The sequence below is a fragment of the Lolium rigidum genome, chromosome 5 (genome assembly GCF_022539505.1).
Source record: "Lolium rigidum isolate FL_2022 chromosome 5, APGP_CSIRO_Lrig_0.1, whole genome shotgun sequence".
NCBI lineage: Eukaryota > Viridiplantae > Streptophyta > Magnoliopsida > Poales > Poaceae > Lolium > Lolium rigidum.
Genome location: NC_061512.1, coordinates 246,094,138 through 246,102,565, shown reverse-complemented (window position 1 = coordinate 246,102,565; position 8,428 = coordinate 246,094,138).

Below are 8,428 nucleotides of genomic sequence, written 5' to 3'. Positions count from 1 at the left end.
TTCAACTCCGAGGAGTTCCCCCTATACATGCGGAATCCGCCTAAGTGTAGTAACCCCCGTCCGAGAAGCCGGACACACCTGGGGGTAGCCTTGGATATAGAACCATCTCAAATCACTTTTGTGCATTCCATGTGGACACACACAAGTTTTGGGGCCATTCCATAGATCCGATGCTCGATTTCCGATGAAACCCTAGTTCTCGTTGACCGCGCGGTCTACCCCTTTGATCGCATCCCATCGGGGTCCCCGTGGGCATATGCCTCCATTTGAGCTTGGTTAGGTCATAGGTACATGTGGAAACAAGGATCATCACATATGATCTCAAGTTTCTTTCCGGTTCAACTCCGAGGGAGTTCCCCCCTATACATGCATAATCTGCCTAAGTGTAGTAACCCCCTGTCCGAGAAGCCGGGACACACCTGGGGGTAGCCTTGGATATAGAACCATCTCAAATCACTTTTGTGCATTCCATGTGGACACACACAAGTTTTGGGGCCATTCCCTACATCCGATGCTCGATTTCCGACGAAACCCTAGTTCCGTTGACCGCGCGGTCTACCCCTTTGATCGCAACCCATCGGGGTCCCCGGTGGGCATATGCCTCAATTTGAGCTTGGTTAGGTCATAGGTACATGTGGAAACAAGGATCATCACATATGATCTCAAGTTTCTCTCCGGTTCAACTCCGAGGGAGTTCCCCCTATACATGCGTAATCCGCCCAAGTGTAGTAACCCCCCGTCCGAGAAGCCGACACACCCGTGGGGGTAGCCTTGGATATAGAACCATCTCAAATCACTTTTGTGCATTCCATGTGGACACACACAAGTTTTGGGGCCATTCCCTACATCCGATGCTCGATTTCCGACGAAACCCTAGTCTCCGTTGACCGCGCGGTCTACCCCTTTGATCGCATCCCATCTGGGGTCCCCCGTGGGCATATGCCTCAATTTGAGCTTGGTTAGGTCATAGGTACATGTGGAAACAAGTATCATCACGTATGATATCAAGTTTCTCTCCGGTTCAACTCCGAGGAGTTCCCCCTATACATGCATAATCTCGCCTAAGTGTAGGAACCCCCGTCCGAGAAGCCGGACACACCCGGGGGTAGCCTTGGATATAAAACCATCTCAAATCAATTTTGTGCATGCCATGTGGACACACACAAGTTTTGGGGCCATTCCCTAGATCCGACGCTCGATTTCGACGAAACCCTAGTTCCGTTGACCGCGCGGTCTACCCCTTTGACTCGCATCCCATCGGGGTCCCCGGTGGGCATATGCCTCCATTTGAGCTTGGTTAGGTCATAGGTACATGTGGAAACAAAAATCATCCCATATGATATCAAGTTTCTCTCCTGGTTCACGTATGAGGAGTTCCCCCTATACATGCGAATCCGCCCAAGTGTAGGAACCCCTCGTCCGAGAAGCCGGACACACCCGGGGGTAGCCTTGGATATAAAACCATCTCAAATCACTTTTGTGCATTCCATGTGGACACACACAAGTTTTGGGGCCATTCCCTAGATCCGATGCTCGATTTCCGACGAAACCCTAGTTCCGTTGACCGCGCGGTCTACCCCTTTGATCGCATCCCATCGGGGTCCTCGGCGGGCATATGCCTCCATTTGAGCTTGGTTAGGTCATAGGTACATGTGGAAACAAGGATCATCCCATATGATATCAAGTTTCTCTCCGGTTCAACTCCGAGGAGTTCCCCCTATACATGCGGAATCCGCCTAAGTGTAGTAACCCCCCGTCCGAGAAGCCGGACACACTTGGGGGTAGCCTTGGATATAGAACCATCTCAAATCACTTTTGTGCATTCCATGTGGACACACACAAGTTTTGGGGCCATTCCATAGATCCGATGCTCGATTTCCGATGAAACCCTGAGTTCCGTTGACCGCGCGGTCTACCCTTTGATCGCATCCCATCGGGGTCCCCGGTGGGCATATGCCTCCATTTGAGCTTGGTTAGGTCATAGGTACATGTGGAAACAAGGATCATCACATATGATCTCAAGTTTCTCTCCGGTTCAACTCCGAGGGAGTTCCCCCTATACATGCATAATCCGCCTAAGTGTAGTAACCCCCGTCCGAGAAGCCGGACACACCTGGGGGTAGCCTTGGATATAGAACCATCTCAAATCACTTTTGTGCATTCCATGTGGACACACACAAGTTTTGGGGCCATTCCCTACATCCGATGCTCGATTTCCGACGAAACCCTAGCTTCGTTGACCGCGCGGTCTACCCCTTTGATCGCATCCCATCGGGGTCCCCGTGGGCATATGCCTCAATTTGAGCTTGGTTAGGTCATAGGTACATGTGGAAACAAGGATCATCACATATGATCTCAAGTTTCTCTCCGGTTCAACTCCGAGGAGTTCCCCCTATACATGCAGAATCCGCCCAAGTGTAGGAACCCCCGTCCGAGAAGCCGGACACACCTGGGGGTAGCCTTGGATATAAAACCATCTCAAATCACTTTTGCGCATTCCATGTGGACACACACAAGTTTTGGGGCCATTCCCTACATCCGATGCTCGATTTCCGACGAAACCCTAGTTCTGTTGACCGCGCGGTCTACCCCTTTGACTGCATCCCATCGGGGTCCCCGGTGGGCATATGCCTCAATTTGAGCTTGGTTAGGTCATAGGTACATGTGGAAACAAGGATCATCACATATGATATCAAGTTTCTCTCCGGTTCAACTCCGAGGGAGTTCCCCCTATACATGCATAATCCGCCTAAGTGTAGGAACCCCCGTCCGAGAAGCCGGACACACCGGGGGTAGCCTTGGATATAAAACCATCTCAAATCAATTTTGTGCATGCCATGTGGACACACACAAGTTTTGGGGCCATTCCCTAGATCCGACGCTCGATTTCTCGACGAAACCCTAGTTCCGTTGACCGCGCGGTCTACCCCTTTGATCGCATCCCATCGGGGTCCCCGGTGGGCATATGCCTCCATTTGAGCTTGGTTAGGTCATAGGTACATGTGGAAACAAAAATCATCCCATATGATATCAAGTTTCTCTCCGGTTCACGTATGAGGGAGTTCCCCCTATACATGCGTAATCCGCCCAAGTGTAGGAACCCCCCGTCCGAGAAGCCGGACACACCCGGGGGTAGCCTTGGATATAAAACCATCTCAAATCACTTTTGTGCATTCCATGTGGACACACACAAGTTTTGGGGCCATTCCCTAGATCCGATGCTCGATTTCCGACGAAACCCTAGTTCCGTTGACCGCGCGGTCTACCCCTTTGATCGCATCCCATCGGGGTCCTCGCTGGGCATATGCCTCCATTTGAGCTTGGTTAGGTCATAGGTACATGTGGAAACAAGGATCATCCCATATGATATCAAGTTTCTCTCCGGTTCAACTCCGAGGGAGTTCCCCCCTATACATGCAGAATCTGCCTAAGTGTAGTAACCCCCTGTCCGAGAAGCCGGACACACCTGGGGGGTAGCCTTGGATATAGAACCATCTCAAATCACTTTTGTGCATTCCATGTGGACACACACAAGTTTTGGGGCCATTCCATAGATCCGATGCTCGATTTCCGATGAAACCCTAGCTTCGTTGACCGCGCGGTCTACCCCTTTGATCGCATCCCATCGGGGTCCCCCGGTGGGCATATGCCTCCATTTGAGCTTGGTTAGGTCATAGGTACATGTGGAAACAAGGATCATCACATATGATCTCAAGTTTCTCTCCGGTTCAACTCCGAGGGAGTTCCCCCCTATACATGCATAATCTGCCTAAGTGTAGTAACCCCCCGTCCGAGAAGCCGACACACCTGGGGGTAGCCTTGGATATAGAACCATCTCAAATCACTTTTGTGCATTCCATGTGGACACACACAAGTTTTGGGGCCATTCCCTACGTCCGATGCTCGATTTCCGACGAAACCCTAGTCTCCGTTGACCGCGCGGTCTACCCCTTTGATCGCATCCCATGGGGGTCCCCCGGTGGGCATATGCCTCAATTTGAGCTTGGTTAGGTCATAGGTACATGTGGAAACAAGGATCATCACATATGATCTCAAGTTTCTCTCCGGTTCAACTCCGAGGGAGTTCCCCCCTATACATGCAGAATCTGCCCAAGTGTAGGAACCCCCTGTCCGAGAAGCCGGACACACCTGGGGGGTAGCCTTGGATATAAAACCATCTCAAATCACTTTTGTGCATTCCATGTGGACACACACAAGTTTTGCAAACGATTCCGACGCTCCGGTGGTCCGTAACTTGGAAAACCCTAGTGGCGGGGACCCCACACATCTACCCCTATAGCTTTCTCCGTGCGAGGGTTTACCAAGTGGACTTTTTTATTTAGTTTGCTTTGTTTAGGACATATGTACATGGAAACGATAGGTTGGGCACACTTTACCATAAAATAGGCTCCGTTCGAGCCATGGCGGGGTTTCCACATACGTATCCCGGATTTTACCAACCGGTAGCCCATTATGCGGAAATCGTCAACGCCGGGTACATCCAAGGTTAGCCAAACCTTACATCACACTTGTACATGTATGTTAGGGGCAGAAGCAAGTTTTCCAACAATTTCGACGCTCCGGTGATCTCGCTTTTGGGAAACCCTAGGGCGGGACCCCTAGGGTTAGGGTTTTACCAAGTGATCCGTTAGGGTTATAGTTAGGGTTAGCAATGTATGTGGAAACCCTAGGGTTAGGGTTAGAGTTAGGGTTAGGTTAGGGTTAGAGTTAGCAATGTATGTGGAAACCCTAGGGTTAGGGTTAGGGCTAGAGTTAGGGTTAGGTTAGAGTTAGCAATGTCGTATGTGGAAACCCTAGGGTTAGGGTTAGGGCTAGAGTTAGGGTTAGGGTTAGGGTTAGAGTTAGGGTTAGAGTTAGGGTTAGAGTTAGGGTTAGGGTTCGGGAAACCGTAGGGCGGGGACCCCGCGGATCTACCCATATGTACATCGATAGCAAATGTTGGGCCTAGTGGCTCCGGCTGACCCGTCCGCGAAGAGCGTCACCCATGCATGGGACCTACATATGCCATCTACATAATTCATACTAGTAAATAATAATAGAAACATATTATAAAGTAATATGAGAGTAGGAAAAAAATAAAAAAAATAAAAAAATACTATATGCCGAGGGTGGCCGCTCGGCATAGGGTGTCCATGCCCTATGCCGAGGGTGGCCGTCGGCGTCTGAGTGACGCCGTGAGCGGGCGTCGACGGCGCGGGCTGGGCCAGAGGCGATGCCGGTGCTACGCCGAGGGCCAAGGTGACGCCGACGGCTGCCCTCGGCGTAGCCTCCTCTACGCCGACGGTGTTCGTACGCCGACGGTCGGGTTCGTGAGCTGCCCCGGCGAGGCCGTACGCCGACGACCCCGATAAAAAGCCGTCGGCGTACACTCTGGCCGTCGGCATCTGTCACCATTCCTGTAGTGTCTTAAACAACCTTTTGTTCACCCTTCGGAAAAAATATGGCACTCTGATATTCACATGCATAGGAAAGTTCTCAAAGTTGACATCACGCACGTCCAGAACAAGGGTGCATGCACCCATTATTTCGTGACCTGGGACTTTATTTGGAAGTTTACACATAACACACACACCCAAAACAGGTAACATGCTAATATTCTGTGTAGTGGAACGAACGTGCTCCCGTAATTTTATTACTACTTGGTCACATGAAAGCGAGCGCGTCGTCTACCGCGAGTAGCACGCGAGCTGAATACTACTGGTACGACTTGGTCGACAAACATTACTTGTATATACTAGGCACATGCATGCCGCAATGTTCCACATGGATTCGTGAGTGGCACTCGGGTTGTTGGATGTATATATACACATACACGCTCTTTAAATCTGCTTCCGGAGTGGGCTCTTGCGGTCGATGCAGGTCTACAAGGATCGTAGATTGGTAGTCCCCCGTGTAAAAATAAGTATAGCAGAATTAACTTATTCATATGCATTTACATAGTTGTGCTCTTTCTAGTTTTAGCTCTTGTGCTTGGTAGACTGTCAAGACTTGTGTTTGGCCTAGTATAGTTGTGCTCTTTCTAGTTTTAGATTGTTCCTTGATCTGCTTTGTAAGAGGTTATCCTTAACACTTTGTATCATTTGGCCGTGTTGACTTTATTAATTTAATGTCTAGCTTTATAGCCTATATATTATCTTATGCATTTACATATAAAATTTGTCAAGGCATAAAAAATACACAAGACTTATTTTACAACGGGGAGTACTACCTCTGTCCCAGTTCAGAAGGTTTATGTGTATCCCTAGATTATCAATTTGGTCAACATAATATTAATTGTCCAGTACAAAAAATATATCATTAAACTAGAACATCTAAACTTTCTAATGACATATATTTTGTAATCTATATCTTCTATCATCATCATCAAATTTATAACTTAGAAATACTCGTGTAAGCCTTATATACTGGGAGGGGGAGAGTAGCAAACATTTCAAGGCCGAACCTTCTGCATCTCGGATCTGCACGGCTGCCTATATATACACTGGGTTGTTGCTTATGAGGCGATGTGTACCCTTTCATCGATCCTTAATCCATTACCGTGGCACCCAGCAGATAAGGAATTAATACAAGTGTACAAAATGGTTGCAGTCGGGCTGCGACGCCCGCCATGATATTTTTACTGAGGAAGCTAGTCCGTCGATCGGTTGTACCCATGCTGGAGGCTAGCTTGGAGAATAATGATGTGTTTGGTTGGTTCTCGGAGTGGCACAGCTGATTGGTCGCCGATCAAATTTTGGTCATCGTTTGGTCTATAACCAAAATTTTAGCTGCCAATGCATTTCCCTCTTTTTCACTTACATATTTTTACCAAATACTACGTAGTTAGCAAAGGAGTTTTTGACCGAAAAAATGGCAGCCAGTTTTTACCAAATATTTGGTAGGGTTAGTATCGGCACAAACCAAACACACCTCTTATTCTTGTTTTTTTGGCTCGTGTTGGCTCGTGGATCGCCGAAAGGCCGCTGTTGTTAAGGCAAAAGGTAAGCGCGCACGGTAGCTTCTAGCCTCAGTAGTCAGTACTCCCAATTGTAAAATAAGTGGCCCGCCACAAACAGTAATGCAGTTTGGTCCAGCGAAATCGTCGGGCGATCCCGGCGATATCTTGCCCGGCCGCATCTGTTCCGACGTTTTCCCGGCCGCGTTTGTCCCGACGTGGGCGCCATCGTTCCGAACTGTCCCGCCACTCGCTTGCTCTTTTTTTTTTTTTTTTGAGGAACACTCGCTTCTCTCTAGTTTTTCGAGTTCAATAAATCATGCGCTAAGAGTATCTCTCAATGCGGACACCTATTTCTTCGGTATAGATGGGTCGCTGCGGAGAAAAACACGGCTGTTCGCCACGATCCAAAACCGGCTAAAGTTTTGGCATGTTTTACGAGATAGAGTGCGGAGCTCTTGTTCTCCTTTGTCTTCCTATGGCTTGCGAGTCGGCGACCCAAGACAAGTCCACCCCACTTCACTCTACTCACACAGAGACCTAAAGCGAGATGGCCAAAGCACCTCCCGTCGCCTGCATCGCCGCCTTGTCCTTAAGCGGCTGAAACACCTCCAGCTGCCGCCAAGGCATCGTAGAAGCCAAATGTTGAGTTGACGGTGAAGCAGAGGGCCGCCAGGAGCAAGAAGCAGTCGGACCGGAGGAAGGACGCCAAGAAGAAAAAGCTCTAAGCCACCGTCGTGGAACGAGAAGGACGTGGATCATCTCGCGGCCCTATAGTCCAAGGCCAGCACGGAGGCTCTCTCCGCCGCCGAGTAGCGGGAGAGATGTGGATTATCTCGCGGCCGTGCAATCCAAGGCCAGTGCGGAGGCTCTCGCTGCTGCCAAGGAACGGAAGACAGATGTGGATCATCTCACGACCCTGCAGTCCTAGGCCATCACGAAGGCTCTTGTTCATGGATCCGGGTATGCGCCTACCACCTTTGAGCAGACGGCGGTGCCATGCCTGTTCTCCAACTCTCCACGAGATGGGTCGGCGGAGTTGGGTGAGTCCATGAAAACAGGACCATATGCGTCCCTTCTCCTCAACTTCACTCCAAGACCCCACGGGCGATCCTCGTCGCCCCATTCCAGGACGCCCACAACCTGTACGATGAAATGTTGTTCCTGTTTCACCGGGCTGCGATGCAACCGACTCCCATGATTGACTTCGCGGCGGGCACCATGCAGCCTTCTCCGATGCATTTCGCACCCATGGGATATGCAAAGGCCATGCAGCCTTCCTCGACACAGTTTGTTCCCACTCAGTCGTCCCCCATGTTGGCCGATGAGGCCTACTCCAACGAGGAGGTCATGATCAATGGCGGCTAAGGTGGGATTGACATCGAGGATGAGCCGTTGTCCAAGGACGAGCTGACAATGCCACCAATGCTCAAACCCGCCGGATAAGCAAAAGAATTGGGGATCCGTCCATGA